The sequence below is a fragment of the Microtus ochrogaster genome, linkage group LG4 (assembly GCF_000317375.1).
Source record: "Microtus ochrogaster isolate Prairie Vole_2 linkage group LG4, MicOch1.0, whole genome shotgun sequence".
NCBI lineage: Eukaryota > Metazoa > Chordata > Mammalia > Rodentia > Cricetidae > Microtus > Microtus ochrogaster.
This window is the reverse complement of record NC_022030.1, coordinates 24,313,116-24,324,703: the sequence shown is the minus strand read 5'-3', so window position 1 is coordinate 24,324,703 and position 11,588 is coordinate 24,313,116. Positions and strand designations below refer to the sequence as shown.

Sequence of the window (11,588 nt, the reverse complement as noted above, 5' to 3'; positions counted from 1 at the left end):
AACTCCCCTTTTCTTTGAGTAATACAGTTTTTTATTTTTGAGACAGAGCCTCACTCCATAACCCTTTTAGGCCTTGAATTCACTGTGTAGATGACATTGGCCTCAAACTGGTCCCAATCCTCCTGCCTCATACTCTTGTATCTGGACTTATAGGCATGGGCCACTATATCTGGATGGATAAGGTTACATTTAATGATGAAGGGAGACTATAATTTATGGAAAAAAATAAAATATGTAATATATATTGATTAAATGTTTTCACAATATAATTCCTGCTGTATCTGCATTACATCTTTTTAGAGTTTTGATCTCAGAGCTTTGATCTCAGAGACACGGAAACAAACAGCCAAACAAACACACTCATCCACTTCTCCGGAATGGCACCTGCTCTTTCTTCCTCTAAAGGGAATATGATTTTCACATTAGAAATAAGTCAATATAAAAGCTAATTGCATTGGATACTGGAGACTTTGTTTTATCTTGCTTCTTACAGCAGAAAATAATTGGGAATTCAACCTTGAACAAGCCTGTCTTTCACAAATCCTGTTAGTGGAAAGCAACTGCCAAATGTAATCAAATCTATTTTCCCTTCCGTTGATACGGCAGGTACACAGTGAATGAGAACGCCGTACACCTGCACATCGGCACTGAGAGCACCAACCTGTCTTTACTTCAATTGCTACCTCTCTGGCTCAGGCTGAAATAATCATGGCCATTGATTTACCAAATACATGATGTTTCTGAGTGAAAAAAGTTAGATGGATCTCATTAAATTTGCTCCATTTCCTTTTCCCACAGCAACAATGGCAGGAATAAACCTGTATTACATAAAGTTGTGCCCATGTTTGCTTGTGAGGCACCTTTTCCCAACACAACTCAAGACAGCTGATAAAAATTTCGTGTTTGTACTTGCGTGTTTTTATATTTACCAAGTTAGTATTTCGTGCTTCATAAATTTCAAGATGTTTACAGAAGAAATATATTTAGAGTCTCCCTTGTTTTGCCTGATAATATAAAAAATTGAAAGTTGAAACTTTAAGTCAGAAATTTAAGCTGAAATCTGTTGTTTAAGGATTTTTAAATAAATTTGTTTAGTTTTTAGGAAAATAAATGAGGAGTTAGGCATATTAGATCCGTATTTCAGGGCATAATGATGTGGCTCAGTGGTAGTGTGTTTATCTGGAATGCTCAGGGTTTGGAATGCTCAGATTTGTATCCCAGCACCTCATGAGAAACAAAAACAAAAACAAAAAAATACAAACTTCAAATTTAAAAAGAATCATTTCACTTTTCAACATAAAATTCAAAGCATAAATTATTTACCTGGTGAATTAGCTTTATTGTTCCCATAGAAGAATTTCCCAGCACTCAGAAAAAAAATGCCTACCAGAAACTTCAGCCTCCCTGGTTAAGTGATCTATGCCAAACTCACCTCTTGGGTTTGACCTCCTTCCCATGGTCTGTAATGTCATCAAGACTTCTGCAGTATTCTTTGCTTTTCTTTGAGCATGTTAAACTCAAAAGAAGCCACGTCATGCTAGACTGGCTCGTTCTATAGTAACATAACTCTTAAAATCCCAGGCTTGTATAGCAGAAGACTTTGTCTTTTCAGGTCTGTCATTTTTATTAAGGAGCTAAGAGAAATAATCAGTTTTGAAAATTATTAGCTTGAAGAGGGGTGAAAAGCTTGTAAATTCTCAGTCCAACACGTAAGTGTTTTAGCTCAAGGTGACACCTGTCCCTTCTAGTTGCAAACACAGGCTGAGTCACATGACCCACCACAACACAATAGGGACATAAAATACTATTGACCAAGAGGAATGGTGATGTTTAACAAGAAGCAGAGATCATGACCCCACAGCCCCTCTGCCCGTTTTTTGTGTGGAGTGTATATGTGTGTTCATGTGGAGATTATATGAAAGTTGAGCGTCATCAAGTGTCTTCCTCCATCACTCCCTGTTTTCTGACACAGAGCCTCTCACTAAACCTGGAGCACAAGGGTTTGCTGAGGCTGACTAAGCCCCAAACTCTTCATTGCCTCTTGCCTCTGTCTCCACAGTGCAGGGATTACAGGCTTACACTGTCATGCCTGGCTTGCTATGTAACTTCTGGGATCTTGAATTCAGTTGTCCAGCTTGCCCAATAAATATTTACCAACTTAGCCATCTTCCCACCCCTATTTTAGGGAGTATTAATTCTGTTTTCCTTTCTCAAAGTCCGGACTGTAGATAACTCCCACGGCCACCGCTTTCTGATCTTTGTCAAAACTCTTCCAGGGGTCACTCCCATTGGCCCTACTGAAACACACCTTCCTGACCTTCTCATTCACCACCCTACTTAATCTGTGTCTCTGTGAAATAATATTTTGCTTGTTACTTGTTTTACACACACATTAAATATATAGACTTTCGTACTTTCTGCAATATACATTGATTCACTGGTATATCTCGAGGGACTGACAGAGTATCTAGAATTTAGCAATCAATTAACATTTTTGAATAAAGAAATGAATGAAAGCAGCAGACTGATTGATGTACAGCTGTCTAGACACAGGCCTCTATCTATTCGTGTATATATGCATCAACGTCAGTTTCATAAATCTATTGCAAGTAAACAAATTTAACTGCATGTTGCATTTTAAATACCAAAAGAAAACCTGTAGTTTTTGAAGTGCTGTGAGAACACCCTGATTTTCCTCATGAGGTTCCCTCTTCTGGTGGTACTCTCAGAGCAGGGCAAATATGAGGCTCAGGAACTCAGATTTACAGTTAACCAAATCCAGGAGATGGAGAGACTCTTTAAATGGGAACCTTTCCACAGTGGAAAGTTGTCTCACCCTTCAGATTCCCTTTTCCCACTATTATCCTTTCCGAGACCATATTGGAGTGCATAGGGTAGAAGAGTCTGGGTGAGGCAGGAGATGGGAGCCTGGGTCCTGAACCGTTCCCTGTGCCCTCTGGTTCCTCCCTGGTCTTCACTGCACAGCGAATGAACTGAGGGCTCTCTCTACTGACGTGCCCAGAGGTGAACTTATTCTCTCCGGCTGTGTGTATTTGATGTACTGAAAGACAAAGTTGCCTGCTGTTAACTTGCTACTCACTTCCCCTCAACAGTCATATCTTAGGAAATGGCTGTGCTCAATATTTGTCCTGGTGACTCACCCAGTCTTCAGCAATGCAGGGACTGATGGCACCAGCCTGCTAATCCTTGGCTCTCTGAATGCTTCTAAACCAGGTCTCCCTAATACCCTGCCCACTTCCCTAGAAGGAAAGGCTGTAGTTGCAAGGACCCTTAAATCTATCTTTATTTGATGTTTCACAATTTCTCTCCTCATAATCAGCTGGAAGAAACTCTACTTTCCTTTTCTTATTCATTATTTTTTGAGTATGAAACTTTTCATTGGGAAGGCAAGAGAAAATAAGGTCTAAAGACAAACAGATTTCCTCCTCCAAATTTTGTCTTTTTTTTCTCATTATTTGAAACACCATTGAATACATTACTGCGGCATGGGTATCTAGATCTTATTAAAATTACACTGAATCCTGAGATGCATGACCTTTTACTTAATCAGTTCATAAGAGGATCCCTTTGCCCCAAATAGACTCAGTTTGGGACATTAGATTGAAAACTTGGTTGCCAAAATGTTCACCACCACGAAACCACCTTAGGATACGTTTCTTTTTGTTTATTTTAGGCTTCTCAATGAAGCAGTTTAAAGAAACAAGGCATTAGGTATTATGTAAATATGTCCCTTGGCTAAAGTGACTGTAGGAAAGAACGAGCTTGAATAACATTAGAGCCAAATTATCCTTGAAATCTGTGTCGCCATGAAAAATTCATGGAGCCCAGAAGCAACCAAATCATCAACAGAATTTTCAAGACCGCACAAACCTATGAATTTTATTTTATACAAGATAATAATTTAAAATGCATTTCCCCCTGCTTGCATACACATTCTGAGCCAGGGAAAATAGAGTTAGCACAAAGAAACACAAAAGCACAGGTCTCCAGAAGTCAACCTGAAGGCGGAACAGTTCAATTTGCTTACCGCGGGGCAGTGGAACTGCGTTGTTATGATTCCTGCCTTTCTTTGCATTTAGCATTGATGCTCAGAGATAAAAAGCATTCATTAATTAAATATAAAACATCAATAAATCAAAATTCTACCAGAAAACTTCTAGAGCTAACAAAACACTTTCAGCTAAGTACTAGGACACAAAATTAACATTCAAAGACAATACCCTTCCTAGATACCAATGACAGACTGAGAAAGAAATCAGAGAAAGCGCTCCATTCCCAATAGCCTTAAGAAAAATAAAAACCTCACAATAAATCAAAGCATAGAAAGGAAAGAGCTCTACAGTTAAGATAGTTAAAACACTGAAGAAGGAAACACTAAGTGGGATTCTAGCAGAAAAACATCCCATACTCATGGATAGGAAAAATTATGAAAATGTCCATCCTGTCAAAAGCAATTTACAGACTTAATCCAATCTCAGTCATCAAAACAACAACTCAGTTCTTTACAAAACTAGATTCATATGGGAACCCAAGGGATCCTGGATGCCCAAAGCAATCTTGAACAACAACAAAACAGGTATTGATGGAGGTATTGATATATCTAAAAGCAAATTATATCAGAGTCACAGTAACATAAACATCATGATGGAGCATCTGGGAAAGTGGGGCACCTACATCTCTCTCCTTAACGTTCTCCTCGCGTACATAATACTCTCTGCTCCCTGCATAGCAATCCTGCCACCAGAAATGGACCATGCCTATTCTCAAGATGCACACTAGCGAGATCTTAGACAGTCGTGAGAATCCCACTATTGTGATTGACCTCCGCACCTCCAAAGCTCTATTCTGAACTGCCATACCCAGTATCATCTGGAATCTATGAGACCCTGGGACTTTGAGACATTGATAAAATCCACTACACAGGAAAGGTTGCCCCAGTGGCTGTCAAGAATATATATATATATATTGTAGCTGCTTTGGTTAACAAGAAACTGAACGTAGAACAAGAGAAGGCTGACTGATGGAGGAAGGTCATTGGTTAATTAAATAAAGAAGCTGCTTGTCCTGATAGGTTAAAACATAGATGGGAGGAGTAAACAGAACAGAATGCTGGGAGGAAGAGGAAGTGAGCTCAGACTGACAGCTCTGCTCTCTGGAGCAGAGATGCCATGCTCCCGGCTCCTGGGCAGACGCGGGGATAGCTCTGCTCTCTGAGGTACATGCAATGAAGCTCAGACCCAGGATGGAGGTAGGCTAGAAGCTCCCTAGTAAGCCACCTTGTGGGCTACAGCAGATTATTAGAGATGGGCTAGTCCAGGTGCGAGAGTTAGCCTAGAAGAGGCTAGATAGAAATGGGCCAAGCAGTGATTAAAAGGATACAGTGTCCATGTAATTATTTCGGGTAAAGCTAGCCAGGTGGCGGGAAGCAGCCCACCGCTCATATTACTACAGCTGACAAACTATTGATTGGGATCTCTGAGACTGTAACTAAATCCAAGTTTGGTGGAAATGTCATCCTTAATGCTTCCTTTGCTGTCTGCAAAGATAGTGCTATGGAGAAGGGTGTGCCCTGTACCATCATATCACTGACTTAGCTGGTAACCCCACAGTCATCCTGTTATCCTGACTTTCAACATGATCAAATAGCAGTGCTCACATAGACACGCTGGCCATGTAAGAGTGCATGATAATTCCTGTGGGTGCATTCAGGCATTCAGCTTCTGGAAGGCCATGAACATTGGAGCAGAGGTCTACCACAACCTGAAGAATGTCATCAAGGAGAGATACATGGGAAATGCCACAGAAAGTGGTCAGAGAGTAGGTTTGCACTTAACAACCTCAGGAACTGCTGAAGAAGACAATTGGGAAAACCTACAATACTGGTCAGGTTGCCACTGGCATGGATATGGCTGCCTCTGAGCTCTTCAGGTTTGGAAAATACCACCTTGACTTCAAGTCTCCTGATGGTATCAGGAGGGTCATCACACCTGACCAGCTGACCTGCACATAACCTTTATCCTGTATTATCCAGTGGTGCCCATCAGAGACTCCTTTGACCAGGAAGACTGGGATGCACAGCAGACAGATGTTCACAGCTAGCTTCAGGCATCCAGGTGACTGGGAGTGATCCCACTTTGACCAATCCCAAGAGAATAGCCAAGGCTGCAGGCCAGGAGTCCTGCAACCATCTCCTGCTCACATCTTGATTAACTCATTTTTCTGATCTATGGTAGCCATGTGGCTTTTTTCAGTGGGGTAGATCATATAATGCTGCTTCGGTGGTCTGGGCAGGAGTTGGAGGAATCAACTTCCTGCTTCCCAGAATGATTGACAGAATACAGACAATTCTCCCGCATTCCTCGATGTTCTATTAGCAAAATAAAAACCTCAGTACCCACCCTCAATAAAGTCAGCATGGTTCTGACACAAAACCAGACATGTACATCAGTACAACAGAGCAGAGAACACAGAGATCAGCCCATGTAATGACAGACATCTGATTTTTTTTTTCTCAAAGAGAGCAAAAATACAGTGAAGGAAAAAATAGCATTTTTAACAAATGGTATGTGAAAAAATACACATATATGTGGATGGATAGATAGATAGATAGATAGATAGATAGATAGATAGATAGATAGATAGATAGATAGACAAAAGAAAACCTGATTCTTGTCTCTCATCTTGCATATAAATCAAATTACAAGTGGATCAAGGACCTCAACATAAGACCTGAAAGTCTATGATTGCTAGAGGAATAATTAGGGAGTATACTATACAATATAGACACATGTAGACATGCTCCATGGGACTTTGGTTGCTCAAAAAGTAAGGGCAATAATTTGTCAAGTGGGACCTCAGAGGATTCAAAGATCTCCATACAGCAAAGAAATCTGTAAAGTTAGTGAAGACATAGAAAGTCTCTGTTAGCTATACATCTGACTTAAGACTAGTGGATAGGCTACATGAAGAACTAAGCATAAAAAAAAAAAAAACCTAAAATCCACCCAACCGAAAACAAGAAAACATCTATGCAACTGAATGGAGAACTGTCAAAGAAATACACATGACTACTAAATACATTTAAAGGTGTTCAAAGTCATTATCTGTCGGGGAATGCAAATTAAAACTACTTTGAGATCCCATCTCACTCCAGTCAGAACAGCCACCATCAAGAATATAAATGCCAACAAGTGCTGGCAAGGATGTGGCCAAAGGGAATTTATTATACCATTGGTGGGAGTGCAAACTGGTGGCAGCTACTATAGAAATTAGTCTGGATGCTTCTCAAAAATGTAAGAATAGACCTTCCATATGATTCAGATACACCGCTCCTGGGAATACACCCAAAGAACTCTCGATCCCACAACAGAGATACCTGCTCATCCATATTCATGGCCGCTCTCTCTGATGACTAGATTTAGGAAATGGAACCAGACTAGACATCCGTCAGCTGAAGAATGGATAATGGAAATGTGGTATGTATAGACAATGGGATTTTATTCTGCACTTAAGGAAAATGAAACTATGAAATTTGCAAGAAAATAGATTGGACTGGAAAATACCAAGCTTGGTGAAGTAACCCAGGCCCAGAAAGAAAAACGCCATCTGCTCTCTTTTTTATGAAGATCCTAGCTTTGAATTTTTATATTTTTATTGTCAAGCTTGTGTGTGAGTGTCTATAGCAGCCAGGAAGCAAGAAATGATTTTTGGGGGTGTGCTTCAGCAGGGGGAGTGAGGCAGTAAGACACTTTTGACATGAAAGAAGAAGAGTAAGATGCTGGATTTGAAAAGTTTTCTGTGAGAATAGGATGGGGGAAAGGCATGTCGGGAGAGAGCTACCCAGAACTAAAGATGCAGGGAGGGGGCTGGAGAGATGGCTCAGAGGTTAAGAGCACCGACTGCTCTTCCAGAGGTCCTGAGTTCAATTCCCAGCAACCACATGGTGGCTCACAACCATCTGTAATGAGATCTGGTGCCCTCTTCTGGCATGCGGGCATACATGGAGGCAGAACACTGTGTACATAATAAATAAATAAATAAATCTTAAAAAAAAAGATGCAGGGAAAATTCATATGGAAACCTACTACTAGATAATATAATTAAATAATAATAATATAACTTTTAAAAGAGAGTTAGAACTGAGGCTCTTGTTTTTTGTCTTTTGTTTTTGTTTTAATTCCAATGCCAATCACAGAAGCTCTCCTGTGAGGTTTTTCTCCACAGAGGGCTAGGAGGTTCCAAAACAATACAGGCTATTGCCAGTGCTCCGAGCTGCCATCAAAACTAGACTTTAATTCCTTATTGCCTAAAATAAATTTTGGACATAGTGTGCAAAGAAGTCAAGCTGGGACCTATCTGGAGGTTCTTGCCATGCTGAGTAGTGTTCATAGTGTTACAAGGAGCTATTCTGACTGCTGGAGGGGTAAAGTCAACATTTTTAACCAGCTGTGGTCTCTGTATGCTAGAATACCAACCTACTGGGCAAGTTGCTTCCACTGGCACAAGAACAGAATGAAGGCCTGGGACTAGGGGGTGACTAACTGATTTGTGAGCAGATTTGAGGCTTATTCCACAAGGAAAAATATAAATGTATTATCAACCTGGTCAAAACCAACGGGCATAGGTTGGAGCTTACTACTGTTCTTCTGATTAATGAACATGTTGTGAAGCTGCCTTCTAAATATTTGTGTTCATTCACTTAGTCTTACTCAACTTGCAGCAGATGAAAGTCAAGGCAGACTCAGAACTGGTCAAATTCCTGAGATTGACTATTTAATACTTAGCCTTAAGTGGGACCTTCACAGCAGCCCTTCCAAGATCCAGGCAACACTGCAGAAGGCTGTCTATGAAGGATGCAAACGCCAGAAGTTGGGGAAGAGTGCCATGAAACACTCTCTTCTCGATACAGCATCGTTAGTACACTTGTGAATTCCCAACAGCTGTGGATATCTGCACGGCCTCTATTGCAATGAAGTGAAAAGTGCAGGTGAACAGTGCAGATACACAGAAAATCCCCCCTATTAAACAATGACCCAGCCATAACAGCAGATAGAAACCTCCCCAAGCACTGCAGATGTGAATACAATCATTATGGTGACAAGTTAGGGGAAGGCAATCTCCCCACTTCTTTATGCGTCCTAAGCCATATGGTCCAACGTATGGATGATATATTGAAACTTGCTTTGAATTTGCTGATACGATAAACTTAAAAGTATGAGAAAGAACACTCAGGATTACCAAGTTAGAAAAGAGTGACTTAGAGTCACTGAGAGAGAAGAATGAGTTATTTAAACTATAACATCCATTTGTTTCCATAGAGTTTCCAGATTACTAATGTCAATTACTTCTGAAGCTTACCTCTACATAGCGATTCTATTAGCAATCACTTAGCCAAGGATGGGATGACATTTTTGGTGGTCATGTCTTCTTTAAACATATCTCTTGAGTTCTGTCAAACCTTTGCAGGTCAATTGACCTGTGCTTTTATAATTAGTACAGAAGAAATACTCTTTTTATGCTGTGATTCAGAACAAACTACTGCTTCCTCTATTTCTTTCCTCAACAACACATGCCTTCTACCTGTAGTCTTCTGGAAAACTAACCCAGAGCCTTGTGAGTGAGTATCTCATTCTCAACCATGTGAAACACTGTGAGTTAGTTTGTGTGGAAACTCTATTCTTTTATTTTGATAATACCAGGGGAAACCTACAGAAAATCCATAACCAGTGAATTCCAGAAAGCCTTGGCTTAGTCTTTCAAACTGGACGCAAATATAGGTTACTTACACTAGAAATGTATTTAAGCAAAATAAAAGAGGCAGAATTTCTTAGACTGTAGAGTCTAGAGTGTTCTAGGCATTGTGCTACACATTTTTGCTAGTCATTTAGTAATGTCAGTTCTACATTCATCTGTCTTCTTTCTTGTGATGCTGGGAACCAACGGTTGAAGGATAACTGAGAAGAACCGAAGATCTGAATGTTTGTGGATTTTGCTTTTTCCCAGCAGCATGTTCAGCTTGTTCATCTTTTGATGATTTCTTTGTCTGTGCTCCTTAAACCAGATGTATCATGTCCCTGAGAGGCACGGGCAACAGGAGGGTGGTCTCCCCAACAAAGGTCCGAGTCTTCCCCTGAGGTGTCTCCTCCCAGCTTCAGAACCCCAATTGCCCTAGTGTTTTTAAGGCCATGGATCTAAAGGCTGGGCGTTCTTCTGCAGTTCTGAGTTATTTCTGTATTCTCTTTTCATCAGTTTCAGCTCTAAACCATCTTGGAAATGGAGAGACGACTCATCAGTTAAGAGCACTTACTGCTCTTGGAAGGAACCTGACTTCAGTTCCCAGGATGCATGTGGTGGCTCACACCTGCTTATAACTGCAGTTCCAGGGATCCAGCATGGTATCTGGTCTCCAAGAACACCTGCATGAATATGATGCCCGTGAGCTTATTCAGGCCCACACATACACACACTCACTCATACACACATAAAAGCTTTAAAATCAATTCTTTATATTGAATGCTCTCTGTTAAAATTATTGACAACCTTGTTTTTCTAATTAGATTTTGTCTGTGGCAATCTTTACCTAATTATGTCAACCTTAAAGGTAAATGGATTACAGTACAAGGGCCTGATTAACTTGTCTACTATTTCAGAACAACCACAAATCAAAACTAGAATATGGATCCAGATCTATGAGCATAAAGTTGCTAATATATTTCAGGAGGAATCAGAGGCAGAGAAGGACAACTATAAGAAATATGTGTTCTCATATTTTAAAATATAATTTAAGAAGAGAGGTATAAAAATCATAATAATCTCCCTCTTCTCTGATAGTTCCCTGTATCATTATCTACCTATAAATAGATAGATCCTTTTTCTGCTTCCTTCCAAATCATGACTATGACAGCAAAACGTTATAAAAACAAAGCTATGAATGTGCAAGGATTAAATATGATAGCACATTGGAAATATTGAGAAAATTACGGCACTGTGAGGGCATTTGAATAAGAAGGATCAAGACTAACTATTACAGAGAAAGATAAACAAAAGTCTCCAAGGGGATCAGAACAGACCTCAGATGCCAGAAAGATTAAGAAGAGGAGGGACCAGTTCCTTTCTACAAAGGTGATATAGAAACAGGATCAATGGAAGTTCTTATCAACAACAGTTAAACTATCCAAATCCCTTTCCTACATGTTATAGCTCAATGCTAACAGGTACCAATAAACCAGTAGATGACATTAAGGAACAGAGAGTTTGGTAAAGTTCATGTCAATGGTGGCCTTAATGAGACTGTGGTGTGAGCAGAAGGATGGTAGGGAATCTGGACCAATTAATTCCATGTCTTATGAGGTACTTCCCAGTGGTGGAAAGCATCTAAGGATGTGGAGAGTATCTCATAAGACATGGAATTAACTGGTCTTCTATAAGAGTGTTTCATCTTGCATATGAATAGAAAGCAAAGACGATACAGATACGTAGGAAAGATGCATTGTGAGATTTTCTATAGGACCGAGGGGAAGAAGCAACACGTTGGTAGAAGAAAACTGAATATGAACCAACTAAATGAG

At 40.1% G+C, this 11,588-nt stretch overlaps 1 pseudogene; it reads left to right on the top strand.

Moving 5' to 3' along the window:
- The first annotated feature begins 4,774 nt into the window (after positions 1-4,774).
- Positions 4,775-6,227, top strand: LOC113457659 (annotated as a pseudogene).
- Positions 6,228-11,588: the final 5,361 nt, after the last annotated feature.